Genomic DNA, 14,655 nt, shown 5'->3' on the forward strand with positions numbered 1-14,655 from the left:
GCCACAAGGACTCCTCGTTGTTTTTGCCGATACAGACTAACACTGCTACCACTCTGAAACTTGTCCTTATAGAAGACCATGTAAGGAGGCTGTGATGTCAGGGCCTTGAGCTCAGAGAACCTCCTGGCTGAGGTTATGGCCACCAAAAACGCCACCTTGTATGAGAGGCGGAGCAGCGAGCACGTCCCTAGTGGTTCAAAGCGTGGCCCCGTCAGTCTGGAAAGGACCACGTTGAGGTCCCAGGCTGGAACTGGCTTTCGAACGTGTGTATATAGCCTGTCGAGACCTTTGAGGAAATGGCTGACCATAGGGTTGGCGAAGACTGACTGGCCCTCGGCACCTGGATGGAAGGCAGAGATGGCAATCAAGTGAATCATTATTGACAACATGGACAGTCCCTGCTGTCCCCTGCTGCATGAGATGGAGAAGGTAGCCCCTAAGGTTTCTCCCCGAGACACTTCAAGCACAAAGTTGTTCAGGTCACTTCTCTGCATAAACCTGCCACAGTCAGAGCATGGCTTAAAGCCTGGGGACCGAGGCTGGGGAGAAGTGTGTGTGTGGGGGGGAACCCCCAAAGTAAAATTATGAGAGAAAACTATCTACAGTAACTAAACTACTACTAAACCTAACTATACACACATGACACTGCGAAGCAGGTGCTTGCCGAGGCAAGAGCAACGGGGAGTTCCAGCTAGCCGTCACAGGCGGTCAGAAGGAACTGAGTGTGTGGGGGGGGTCGGGTCGGGTCTGCAGGGCCCCATATTGGACACCATGAGAACCCTATGGATACTGCTGGGGGAAAATCTTCCGGCTGTCCTGCATGTGGTGTGCACACATCTGATTGGAATTTACATGAACAAGCACTCGCAGAATTTAGACTTTTCATCAAAAAACCATATGCCCCCAAATTTAACTATTTTAGCCCAAAACCCCAAAATATTGCAATTTGGATATCCCGCCAAGGTGATTCATGGAAACTGTAGTTGTTCCCTCATGTCCCAATTTCCCCTTATGGGCCAGGATTCTCAGCTAGATTACATCTCCCATAATGCACCGTGCCCAGGGACTCTCACGATGCATCACAAGGTGAAACCGTGGTGCATCATGGGATATGTAGTGCAGGCAGCCCAGCCTAGAGAGAGAACAAAGCATGATGCAACCAACTTAAAACTCCCCTGCAGCACCACAGCTGTATTTCTGAATGAATATTTCAGGGTTCTGGCAAAATATTTCCGTTTTCTTTTTTGCCAAAAAGTTGACATTCCCCCTCCCCCCCCAGGCCATTTTCCAACTAGCTCTAGTATCAATGCAAAATCCTTCAGCAGAAGCCTAGGCAGCTGGTGTGCTGGGGCCACTGCTTATTATATTCATGTTAAGTTTCGCTGTCACCTTGTGCTCCCTCTATCTGGTATTCCCTCTTGTCTACAGCATGCTTAGGGTATGTCTGCATTGCAATACAAGACCCGCGGTGCCGAGTCTCAGAGCCCGGCTCAATGAACTCCAGCTTGCTGGGCTCAGACTGCGGGGCTAAAAATATCAGTGTAGCAGTTTGGGCTGGAGCCCCGGCCCTGAAGCCCCGCTCCAACCTGAGCGTCTACACTGTTAGTTTCACCCCCTTAGCCCGAGCCTTAGGCCTGTTGACCTGGGCTCAGAGTTGGTGCCCTGGGCTCTTCTTGGCAGGGTGGATGTACCTTCAGATCGTTAGCTCTTTGGGGCAGGGACTGTTTTCTCACTGGGTGTGTTTACAGGGCTGAGCACAGTGGGGCCCTCTGGAGTTATCACAATACAAAATTATTATCATTTGTATTACAGCAGCACCTAGAAGCCCTGATTGAGATGAGGGCCCCGTTGTGGTAGGCGCTGTACAGACACAGTGACAGACAATTTCTATCCTGGGGACTTTACAGGCTAAGGAGACAAGACACAGAGTGAACGGAAAGCAGGACAGAGAGGGGAAAGGACTGGAACATGGTCATGGAGCAGGTCACAGTGGCAGAACTGGGAATAGGCTTCCCCGAGAGCTAGCTAGACTATACACTAGTCCACATTTCCTCTAAAGAAGGAAAATTCCTATAAAATACAGTTCGAAAGCCTCTTAAGCGAAAAGTTGAAAGGCTATTGAGATTCATACAGTCTTACTGCTTCCCTCTGCTCCTTGTCTGCCAGTTATACCCAGCTCGTCCTTAATCCTAGCTTGAGAGTTCTCCTAGACAGGGAACCTCTCTGCTTGTAGTGAACTTGAGGGCCTCTGGGTCCTACCTCAGTACAGCGAATAAATAAACCTTCCCAACGATGGTGTTAAAACTGTGCTCAGGCCTCTCGCCGTCTTCATTTTTAACAGCTACTGGAAGCATCTCTTTTGAGGACACAGTATTATTTCACTCATTAGATTCTCTTCTTGAAATCCATTCTGAAAAAAACACTCAGTGTTTGCCCACAAGATGCGTCTCAGGACACCTAACCCATGAGGTAATTGCAGGTGTATCGGTATGCAATATTCAAACCATCACAGCACTTACCTCTGACACTCTTGTTTTTCCCAAGTACGTGGGCGGTGGTGTGTACCAGTGACACTCACAGATGTGCTGCAGTGAGCAGCCACAGGCAGAATCGTTTAGTGTGTGACGACCCACTGGCCCATGCAGCAAACAACAAGACAGACATTTTCACTTGAATGTCACTCCTAATATAGCAATTATTCCTGGACCATATAAAATGACAGCTCTATTTTGTCTCAACTCCGAGAGCACAATCATTGTACTGAGCTTGCCACAACACGACTCCACTGAAGAGCCAGCCCCCCCCAGCATACGCTGTGAAAAATCTGTAAAAACCAGATGCATATGAAAAGCCCAGAAAGCAGCTGGTTTAAAAGGCAACATTAGAACAGGGCAGGCTGAGCAGTGCCTTCCCACAAAGTGTCATGCGTGGCTAAGATGCTTTCAACTTCAATATTCTATTCAACAAGATAATTGGATCACAAGATGGGTGTGCACAGGGGCACAACAGGAAATCCCAAAGCTCTGGCCATGGGGAGGGGGAAGTGTGCTGAAAGAAGGAGAATCAGCATGCAGGGTGGTGGGGCTCAGGGAAAATAGTGATTTCCTAGCCATTGGCATTCAACTGGCCCCATTGCTGCCTACCCCTGCCAACTGAAGTCCATGATTGTTCATTGCTTGTCATGGATCATGCTAGGCACCATTCATACATGTAACAGCAGTGACAGTCCGTGCCACCAACCCATTTATAATCTTGGATCAGGCCCATAGAGAAAAGATCTCTCTCCTTCCTTTTCCACAAAACAGCAGCTATGGAAGGCAGAATTTTGTTTCCATGGAGTTATAAGATTCCAGTCCTACTTGTATCTTTGTTGTCACTTAAAGAAGTTCCGTTTTCTGCTTAGAATTACCATAACATACCTTCTACATGCATGGATTTACCTAGCTTTCAGTTTAGAAGAGTAGCTAATGAGCTCTCTAGAATAAGCCCTATGCCATTGGAAATGCTCACTGGATTGTAAATAGCGCAGGGCTTCTGATTTTTGGTTTTAACTGATAAACACCCATAAAAGACTCTGATGTAAAAAATGAAATAGGTGTTTATCCAGTAAACACTAGAAAAACACTGGAAATGGTTACTTGTATCTAAGGCTTGTCTATGTGGAGCAGAAATGTGCACTACAGGATGTAATTCCTAAAGTACACTAAAGTGTTGCACATTAATTGGCCTGAGTAGACCCCACAGGCGCGCACTAAAGGTTTCCTAGTGCGCTTTAACACAGTGCTCTCTAAAACAGTACTACATTAAAGCACACTAGGGAACATTACAAATGTATGTAATATGTTGATAATCAAACTGTCCCATGAAATCTCTATGGACAGAAATTCCATGCTTGAGTAATAAGTGTACAGCAGAAGGAATATACTACTGACCACCTGACCAAGATGGTGACAGTCATCGTGAAATGCTAAAGGGAAGTGACTACAAAACCAGAAATGCAACAATAACGGGAGATTTTAACTATCCTCATATTGGCTGGGTAAAAGTCATCTCAGAACATGATACAGAGATAACATTTCTAGATACCATGAATGACTGCTTCTTGGAGCAGCTAGTTCTGGAACCCACAATGGGAGAGGCAATTTTTAGTCTTAAGTGGAACAGAGGATCTGGTCCAAGTAGTGAATATAGCTGAACCACTTGGAAATGGCTTTCATCTGGCTGATGAATCTTGCCCATATGCTCAGGGTTTAGCTGATCGCCATGTTTGGGGTCAGGAAGGAATTTTCCTCCAGGGCAGATTGGAAGAGGCCCTGGAGGTTTTTTGCCTTCCTCTGTAGCATGGGGCACGGGTCACTTACTGGAGGATTCTCTGCTCCTTGAAGTCTTTAAACTACGATTTGAGGACTTCAATAGCACAGATATAGGTGTGAGGTTTTATTTTTTTTGGGAGTGATGGGTGAAATTCTGTGGCCTGCATTGTGCAGGAGGTCAGAAGAGATGATCATAATGGTCCCTTCTGATCTAAATATCTATGAATCTATGAAATAGTGACCATAATATAGTGAAATTTAGAATCCTTGTGTGTGTGTTTGTGGGGCAGAAATACCAACCACCCCCCAGTAACTTTTAACTTTAAAAGGGGGAACTACACAAGAAGGACTATGCTAGTTAGAGGGAAATTAAAAAGAACAGTCACAAGGTAAAATGCCTGCAAGTTGCATGGAGACTACTTACAAACACCATCAGAGAGACTCAGGGTAAGTGTATACCCCCAAAGGAAAAAAGTCAGTAGGAGGCTCGGAAGAACCCCACCACGAGTAAACAGCTGAGTAATGGAGGCCATTAGAGGCAGAACAGCATCCTCTAAAATTTGGAAGTCAAATCCTAGTGAGGAAAATAGAAAGAAACACAAAACTCTGGCAAGTAAAAAGTAGACATGGAAGGCTGGCCAAAAAAGAATTTGAGAAACAACTTGCTAAAGATAAAAAAAATAAATGCTGTCAGTTTGTGTAAGTACATCAGAAACAGGAGGTCTGCAAAACAGGTTCTGGGGCCACGAGATGACAAAGGTGTTCTAGGAGCACTCAAGGAAGACCAGGCCATAGCAGAGAAGCTAAATGAATTCTTTGCATCCATCTTCACTGCAGAAGATGTGGGGGAGAGTCCCACATCAGAGCTATTCTTTTTGGGTGACAAATCTGAAGTACTGTCCCAAACTGCTGTGCCAATAGAGGAATTTTAGAACAAACTGATAAACTAAACAGTAATAAATCACCAGGTCAGATGATATTCTCCCGAGAGTTCTGAAGGAACTCATATATGAAGTGGCAGAATTACTAACTGTAATATGTAACCTATTACTAAAATCAGCCTCTGTAGCAGATGGCTGGAAGGTAGCTAATGTAGCACTGATTTTTAAAGAGGGCTCCAGAGGAGATCCTGGCAATTACAGGCAAATTGGCAGAAACTACTGTAAAGAAAAGAATTATCAGACATCTAGATAAACACGATTTGTTGGGGAAAAGTCAACACAGCTTTTGTAAAGGGAAATCGTGCCTCACCAATCTACTAGAATTCTTTGGGGGAGTGAACTAACATCCAGTCCATATAGTGAACTTGGATTTTCAGAAAGCCTTTGATAAGGTTCCTCACCAAAGGCTCTGAAGGAAATTAAGTAATCATGGGATAAGAGGGAAGGTCCTCTCACAGATCAGTATCTGTTTGAAAGACAGGAAACAAATGGTAGGAAGAAATACCAGGTTTCATAACAGAGAGAGTTAGACAACGGGGGCCCCCCAAGGATCTGTGCTGTTCAAAAAATTCATTAATGTTCTGGAAAAGGGGGTGAACAGTGAAGTGGCACAGTTTGCAGACAATGCAAACTATTAATTAACTTTATTATTATAGTCAGAGCAGTTCTTAGGGGATGGCGAACTGGGGTGACCGCTTCGGGCCCTGCGCTTTGTGGGGGGCCCCCCCGCAGGACAGCTCAATTGGCCGACGCCACATGGGTGGGGGGTGAACCACTGGCTGGGAGATGCTAGCTCCCAGTCCCGCCTCTTCCACCCAAGGGAGCGCGCGCTGGGAAGGCAGGTGGTGTGGCTCCAGCCCCCTAGAGCACAGCGGCACCACCAAAGCAGGGCCCTTGGGGGGTGGGGGAGGAGAGGAGGGCTGAGTGTGGGCGGTGCCTTGTCTGGCTGTTTGGAGAGGCATCGCCTCCCCACAGCCACCCCTGGTGCGGTCAGTCCCAGAAGTGACGTCACTTCTGCCTGGGCCCCGCACCCCGATAGGGACGGCCCTGATTATAGTTAAGCCCAAAGCAGATTGCGAGGAGTTACAGAGTGATCTCACAAAACCAGCTGACTGGGCAACAAAATCGCATCCGAAATTCAACACTGATAAGTGCAAAGTAAAGCACATTGCAAAACAATAATCCCAACGACACATATACAATGATAGTTTCTACGTTAGCTGTTACCACCCAAGAAAGATCTCGGCGTCACCATACATAATTCTCTGAAAACTTCTGCTCACTGCGCAGCAGTGGTCAAAAAAAGGCTAAAGGTGTGTTAGTAACTATCAGGAGAGGGATAGATAAGATGACAAAATATCATAATGCCACTCTATAAATCCATGGTGCACCCACACCTTGAATACTGTGTCCTGGTCTGGTCTCCCTATCACAGGGAAAGGCTAGAGTGGAACTGGAAGTTGTTCAGAGAAGGGCAAAGATGATCAAGTGTACGGAATGGCTTCCATACGAGGAGATTAAGGCTTTTCAGCTTAGAAAACAGACGATTAAAGGGGGCGGCTTTGACAGGTCTATAAAATTGTGATTGGTGTGGGAAAAGTGATTAGAGGAGCTTTATTTACCTTTTTACACAATACAAAAACCAGGGGTCACCCAATGAAATTATTAAGCAGCAGGATTAATACAAACAAGAGGAAGTACTTTTTCTCACGATGTACAATTACCCTGTGGTGCTCCTTGCCAGGGGATGTCATGAAGGCCAGAAAGTATAACAGGTTCAAAAAAGAATTAGGTAAGTTCATGGAGGACAGGTCCATCAATGGTTATTAGCCAAGATGGTCACTGATGTAACCCCATGCTTGGAGCAACCCTAAACCTCTGGCTACCAGACGTGACAGTGGTGGATCATTCCATAATTACTCTGTTCTGTACACTCCCTCGGAAGCTCTGGTACAAACCACTGTCAGTGACAGGACACTGGGCAAGATGGACCATGGTCTGATTCAGTACAGCAGCTCTCATGTTCTTACCTACATTACTCATTACAGTACATAAAGAAAGCCTCAATCCCCAGCCCACCCCAGTTTTGGGGGACAGCTACATATAATTCAAAAATTGGTAAACAACAACCCCCCAAAATGAAATTGAGTAAACTCCAAAATATAGAAACCCTAAAATAGCTAATTGGAAAAAAAAAAGGGGGAGGGGAATCAGGGGTGCAGAAAATTCATGAAAATTGGCAATAAGTTGGCAGTTTGTTTTTCAAATTTCAATATTTTGTCAATGTAAATTTGAAAGATTTTCAACCAGCTCCATTTGTAAGATCTGCAGGGTGGGTTACCTTGTCTTCTTCGCTGTCCAGGGTGCCAAGCGCACTGCTGACATGATTCAAACAAGAATGGTCTTCTCCCACATCTTCTCCAGTAGTGGATTTCTCAACAATACAGTAGTGGCCTTAGATTCCCAGTCTCACGCTAAACTTTTGAAATCTCTCACTGATATAATTGGACAGTGAACTGCAGTGCATCTTTTCCAGGCTGCCAGGCCTCATGACAATGGCATGCGAGTGGCTTGCTTTTGGCACCCAGGAAGCACTTGGCTATTTTGAAATCTCTCATGTAGTAACTTGCTAGAAGCAAACACTCCTCTCTGTTCTACATAAACAGGCCTACCGTTTTGATGGTGACCAGGTGTTGCATGGGTGATGTGTTTTTCTATGGTGAGAGTTTTGCTACTGCTACCATGTCATGTTGAGACAATTATATAGCCCAGATCCTCCACTGGTGTTCGTCTGCATAATCCTAAATCAAAGTCCAGATCAGTTCTCATCTCACTGATTTCAATGGGACTATTTCTGTGGGTAAGGACTTGCAGGGTCAGGCTTTATCTCTTTCTTTTGAAAGTGGCCTAGATTAATTCTTTTCAACATCCAGGGTTTCATTTTGATGGACTTCAGTGGCAGCAGAGTTCTGTGTATCTAAGATACTTACATGGCTCCCATTACTATGGTATCTGAGCACCTCACAGTTAGTGTGGGGTTAGGCAAGTATCCTCATTTTACAGATGGGGAACTGAGGAACAGAGAGACTAAAGCCCAGATCCTCAAAGGTATGTAGGCACCAATCTCCCATTACGATCAACAGGAGTTAGGCACTTAACTAGGCCAAAGTGACTTGCCCAAGGTCACACAGGCAATATGTGGCAGAGCAGGGGCTTGAACCCATGTCTCCTGACCCACAGGATAGTGCTCTAACCACTTGGCCATCCTTCCTCCCTACTTAGGACAATACCAAGCATGTTAGAAAATCTTCACCCTTCATGTCTTGTTTATTTTTTCCTTCTAGATTCTTTCCTCATCTCATAAGAACGGCCATATTGAGTCAGACCAATGGTCCATCTAGCCCAGTATCCTGTCTTCCCACAGTGGCCGGTGCCAGAAGCTTCAGAGGGAATGAACAGAACAGGGCAATTTATCAAGTGATCCATTCCCTGTTGTCCAGATCCAGCTTTGGTTTAGGGGCATCCAGAGCTTGGGGTTGCATCCCTGACCGTCTTGGCTAATAGCCATTGATGGACCTATCCTCCATGAACTTCGCATTCTTTTTTGAACCCAGTTATAGTTTTGGCCTTCACAACATCCTCTGGCAACGAGTTCCACAGATTGACTGTGTCGTCTCTTCCCCACCTCCCTGAAAATTGGGGGAATGGAAAGCTAGGTTGGCCCTACCTACAGGGAAAGTCAACTAAGACTTAGACTGCAAGCGTATTTTCTTACATTCCCCCACACCAAAACTTGCCTCAGCTACTGCCCTATGATCTTATCAACAGAACTTACTGGGTATACCAGACCACCATACTGTGAACACCGGAGTTTGTTCAGAAAAAAAGAACGAGGTGTACTTGTGGCACCTTAGAGACTAACAAATTTATTTGGGCATTAGCTTTCGTGGGCTAAAACCCACTTCATCGGATGCATGCAGTGGAAAATACAGTAGAAAGATATACACACATACACACACACACACGCACAGAACATGAAAAAATGGGTGTTGCCATACCAACTGTAACGAGACCAATTGTCATAAATATACAGCTAAGGGTAGCATAAAATCCCTCTTTTACCTGTAAAGGGTTAAGAAACTCAAATAACCTGGTTGGCACCTGACCAAAAGGACCAATAAGGGGAGAAGATACTTTCAAATCTGTGGGGGAAGGTTTTGTTTTGTGTCTTTGTGTTCTCTCCGGGTCAGCGAGGAACCAGGGCACGGAAAATACATCTCCTAAAGCCATATCTGAACTAAGCATCTAAGATTACAAATTGTAAGTAATAGGAAGGAAATCCGTTAGATTATCTTTTGTTTTAGCCCGTGAATTTTCCCTAGGCTAAGAGGGAGGTTTATTCCTGGGTTTTTTTTTGTAACTTTGAAGTTTTGCCTAGAGGGGAAGATGTTTTAAATCTTATAGCCCTATAAAATTACCTTCCATCCTGATTTTACAGAGGTGTTTATTATAAAGAAAAAAAGTAAAAAAGTTCTGTTTAAGAATCTGATGGGTTTTTAGTGTCTTAAAAACCCAAGGGCTGGTCTGTGCTCACCTGGTTTACCTATTTGGTTGGTAGATTATTCTCAAGCCTCCCCAGGAAAGGAGGTGAAGGGGTTTGGGGGGATATTTTGGGGAAACAGGAACTCCAAGTGGTCCTTTTCCTGAATCTTTGTCTAACTTACTTGGTGGTGGCAGCAGTACCCATCCAAGGACAAGGAAGGATTTGTGCCTTGGGGAAGTTTTTAACCTAAACTGGTAGAAATAAGCTTAGGGGGTCTTTCATGCGGGTCCCCACACCTGTACCCCAGAGTTCAGAGTGGGGAAGGAACCCTGACACCAATTAATTAAGGTGGGCTATTATCGGCAGGAGAAAAAAAAAGGAATGGCCCATTTCAAACAGTTGACAAGAAGGTGTGAGGAACAGTGGGGGGGGTGGGGGGGAATAGTTTTTAGTTTATGTAATGACCCATCCACTCCCAGTCTTTATTCAAGCCTAATTTAATGGTGTCCAGTTTGCTAATTAATTCCAATTCTGCAGTTTCTCGTCGGAGTCTGGTTTTGAAGTTTTTCTGTTGGAGAATTGCGACTTTTAGGTCTGAAATGAAGTGACCAGGGAGGTTGAAGTGTTCTCCGACTGGTTTTTGATGTCTGATTTGTGTCCAGTTATTCTTTTGTGTAGAGATTGTCTGGTTTGGCCAATGTTCGGTTTCCAGTGCATTGTATCTACTAGGGCTGGTTGAACAAATAAAAAAAAAAAGCCAAAATATTCAGTAATTTTGAGTTTTGATTCTGAAATTTTGACTAAACATTTCAATGAAAAAAACCCCTGATTTTTGGAAAATTGCAGCCGGCTGTATTATTTATAGATTTCCCATAATCTGAAAAAAGAAAAGGAGTACTTGTGGCACCTTAAATTGGTTAGTCTCTAAGGTGCCACAAGTACTCCTTTTCTTTTTGCGATTACAGACTAACACGGCTGTTACTCTGAAACCTGTCATAATCTGAAAGCATCACTTGCGAAATCATCCCAGTGCCTCAGAGACCCATTGCCTGCAGGTGAACATTGTTAATTAGTGAACTAACATGCAATTAAAGCACACCAGGGCATTTCATCACAAATGCTACTTGGTTCATTTATTTTGTAATTTAGTTTTAATTTAGACTTCAGAGGCTGCTAGTAAAGTATATCACATAAAAATAACAAAATTCTGATATTACTTAGCATGCCGATTATACGCCAAGTACCATCACAGCTCACTTAAGCCCGAGAGGGGAGAGGGCTAGTTTTTGTTTAGATTGTAAAGCATGTGGTTGCAGAAACAGGGGTTAGCAGGCTCCTAGATGGAGGATAGTTATGGTTGAAGCACTGGCCTGGGAATCAAGGGGCCCTGTTTTAGCTCCCTGCTCTGAAACAGGTTTCCGGTATGATTTGGGACAATCCCTCTGTGCCTTTGTTTCCCCATAAGTAAAACAGGGATATATTACTACTTCCCTACTCCCAAGACTCTTGCCCCTTGTAGTAAGGGACTTCCACTCACACATTACGTTTCTTATACAACTTTTTCTTATCTCCTTCCACTGCAAAGGGAAAGCCTCAACTCCCACCCCCACATTTTTGATTTCACGCCCCATTGCATCAAGTAGTGAGCGGAGCACCATCTCACCACTCCCTGAGTTAAGCTTCGCAGCGGTTCAGAATCTGGGGAAGTGCTCCTATGTGGGTTTATCAAATTGATTGTCTTGTGGCTGGGGTGGTGGGGGAGGGGGGGGCATCTTGGTGTTTCTCTTCCTGTTATTTAGGCCCGTTCATAATGAATCAACACTGATTTAGAGGATACCAACCAAGATCAAGGCTCTGTGTAGGCACCTCTTAAAGTCACACAGGAAGTCTGTGGAAGCCAGGAATTGAATCTAGAACTCCCGAGGCCCACTTCGATGCCTTAACTGCAAGACCACCCTCTCTCTCACAAAGGAAAGGCCTGGAGAATTGATGCTGTCACCACATTCCGGGGTGCAATCCAGATCAGTGAGGGGTTGTCACCACCTGCCCTGCAACCTTGGGGGGAATTGAGGCTATACTGTATTTTAACAGAATCAAGTCATTAAAATTCCATAAACTGCCCTTTCACCCTTGGCAAAGGCAGTTTCTAAATAAAAGGAAACTAAATTTAGGCTAAGATACTTTCTCCCATCAAATCTCTGACCTCCGTAAGAGAAGGAATGGACCCTTAGATGATTACCAGTGATTTGCCTTCCCATGGATATTGCTCCAAGGAAGTAGTGCAATTCACTGACAGCACACCCTTCTTTTGCACTTATGTCTTGAGACACCTGTAAACATCTCCTCTGCCCTCGCCCACAGAACTCATTGCCCCTGATTTCCACCTACAGTAAAAGAGTCCATATAAAACCAGCAGGACAGCCTGAATAGAATAAGTTATTATTACCCATCGACTCTGGAATGCACAAACCTCCCTCAGTCGGCAGGATTAAAAATGAACAGATTTGTAAGGGTTAGAAAAATCCGCCAGCCAACTGAGCCGGTATTTGTGCACTCAAGCGCAAGAAAGGGCGATGGGATTGTGTGCCTCTGTCAGGTTACTGTCAATACTAGGCAAAGTCCCACCCCTATTTTGTTTGCTACCCCACCTTTGCCAGTTGCTTAGATGCATCTGTTTGGGAACACCCAGTTCAGATGACTTGAAACTAAAACTGCCCAGTGATACTGGTTGAGCTGCTAAGTATTCACTGTGTTAATGTTTAGCTTTAAGAGTAATGGGAACGCAGGGAGGAGCACGGCAAGAGACTCGGAGTGGATTGTCTGTGTTCTCTACAGCAGAGAACACTTGTCACAGCTTAATACTTCCTAATAAGGACATTGCAGTGTTCAGGGGACTAAAGGAATCCAGTTAAGGAGGAAGGGATTAGAAGAGCGACAGCAACTACTTAGTTGCGGTTCTAAGCTGATGGGAGAGAGCTCTCCGGTAGGCTGAACTCCACCTCTGTGAGAGGCGGTAGCGATGTGGGCGAGAGAAGCTCTTGTGCCAACATAGCACTGTCCACACCAGCACTTAGATTGGTATAACTACATCACGCGAGGGTGTGGATTATTCACACCTCTGAGCGACACGGCTGTACTGAAGTAATTCTGCAGTGTAGACCCGGGCTTAGCGATCACTAATTGGGGGTGGAGGGGAGGAAGAAACATGAATTACATGTAGTAGAGTAGCACCTAGAGGCATGAACTGAGATCAAGGCCCCATTGTAAATGTAAGGTGCTACCATTAGGGAAGAAAAATCAAATGCCCAAATACAGAATGGGGGATAACTGGCTTGGCGGCAGCACTGCTGAAGAGGATCTGAGAGTTGTGGTAGATCACAGCCGCAACGGGAGTCAGCAATGCAATGCTGGTATTAAAAAAAAAAAAAGCACAATGCAATTTTAGGTTGCAACACCACAGAGGCATAGCAGGCAAGTCACAGGAGGTGATAACACTGCTCCATTTTGGGCTGGTTCCGCCTCAGCTGGAGTACTGGGTCCAATTTTGGCCACCAATGTATAGAAAGGATGTGGAGAAATGGAAAGGATCCAGAGGCGGGCGACAAAGATGATCAAAGGGATGTAATTTAAGGCATAAGCGCAAAGGCGGAGGGAACTGGGTATATTTAGTTTGGAAAAGAGGAGATTAAGGGAGGATATGATAGTGGTTTTCAAATACGTGAAAGGCTGCCATAAAAAAGATGGAGTAGAGTTGTTCTCTCTTGTCACAGAGGGAAGGACAAGAGGCAGTGGGTTCAAACTACAGCACAGCAGATTTAGATTAAATCTTAGGAAAAATGTCCAAATTGTAAGAACAGCAGGACAATGGAACAGGCTGCCTTGGGAGGTTGTGGAAGCTCCTTCCCTGGAGGTTGTGAAAAGGAGGCTGGAGAGCCACCTGTCTCGGATGGTTTAGACACAACAAATCCTGCATCTTGGCAAGGGGTTAGACCACATGACCCTTGCGGTCTCTTCTTATCCTATGGTTCTATGATTGTACCAGGTGTTTTGCTAACCAATAGTGAGAATGCCAGTGCTCTGTTTACAACTAAAAACAGGTAAGACAGACAAAGGAACAGAGTTGCAGTAACTTGCCCAGGATCACACTCCAGAGCAGTGGCAGAGCTGGGGAATGGAATCTAGGTCTCCGAACTCCCAGTCCAGTGCTCCATCCACTTCTGTGAAAAATGTTGCCAAGAACAATTTGTCTTATGAGCTAAGGCTGTGAAGCCCCAGGCTCCAGAGGGCAGCATAGGTGAGTTTCAGGGTATGTCCTTTATAGAAAAAGGAGGAAGCCAACAAAAACCACCTAACATGTCCGCAGGATGTGCCCCCACCCAGTGCCCCAGGGATGTGCAAATTCTCTTGAAAACATTTTGCTCCTCCTTTTTGCCCCTTTTTTTCTCTTCCATTCTTCTCATCTTCTCCCTGTGCTACAGGGACCGACCTTTCAAGGTGGAGCGCAGGCCGTGGTGCTGGTGTCTCTGTTCTTCAGCTGAGAGAGCTACGCAGGAAAGGAGGTGGAGATGCCTGCGGAGGAAAGTCTCCCAGCCGGGGTCTGGCTCAGCCACCAGGAGTGAACAACAGTCCTACAGCTCCTGCCAGAGCTCTTCCCACACGCACACATGCATCAACTCATTTGCTGCTTCCCCTCTAGGGAATCATCTTTCCTCTTTGGGGCAGGGACCTTCTGTGTCTGTACATAGCCTAGCACAATGGGGCCCTGATCTTGCCTGTGGCACTGAGGAGCACACAAATAATTTAGGTTTCAGAGTAGCAGCCGTGTTAGTCTGTATCCGCAAAAAGAACAGGAGGACTT

This window comes from Eretmochelys imbricata, chromosome 2 (genome assembly GCF_965152235.1).
Source record: "Eretmochelys imbricata isolate rEreImb1 chromosome 2, rEreImb1.hap1, whole genome shotgun sequence".
Taxonomy (NCBI): Eukaryota; Metazoa; Chordata; order Testudines; family Cheloniidae; genus Eretmochelys; species Eretmochelys imbricata.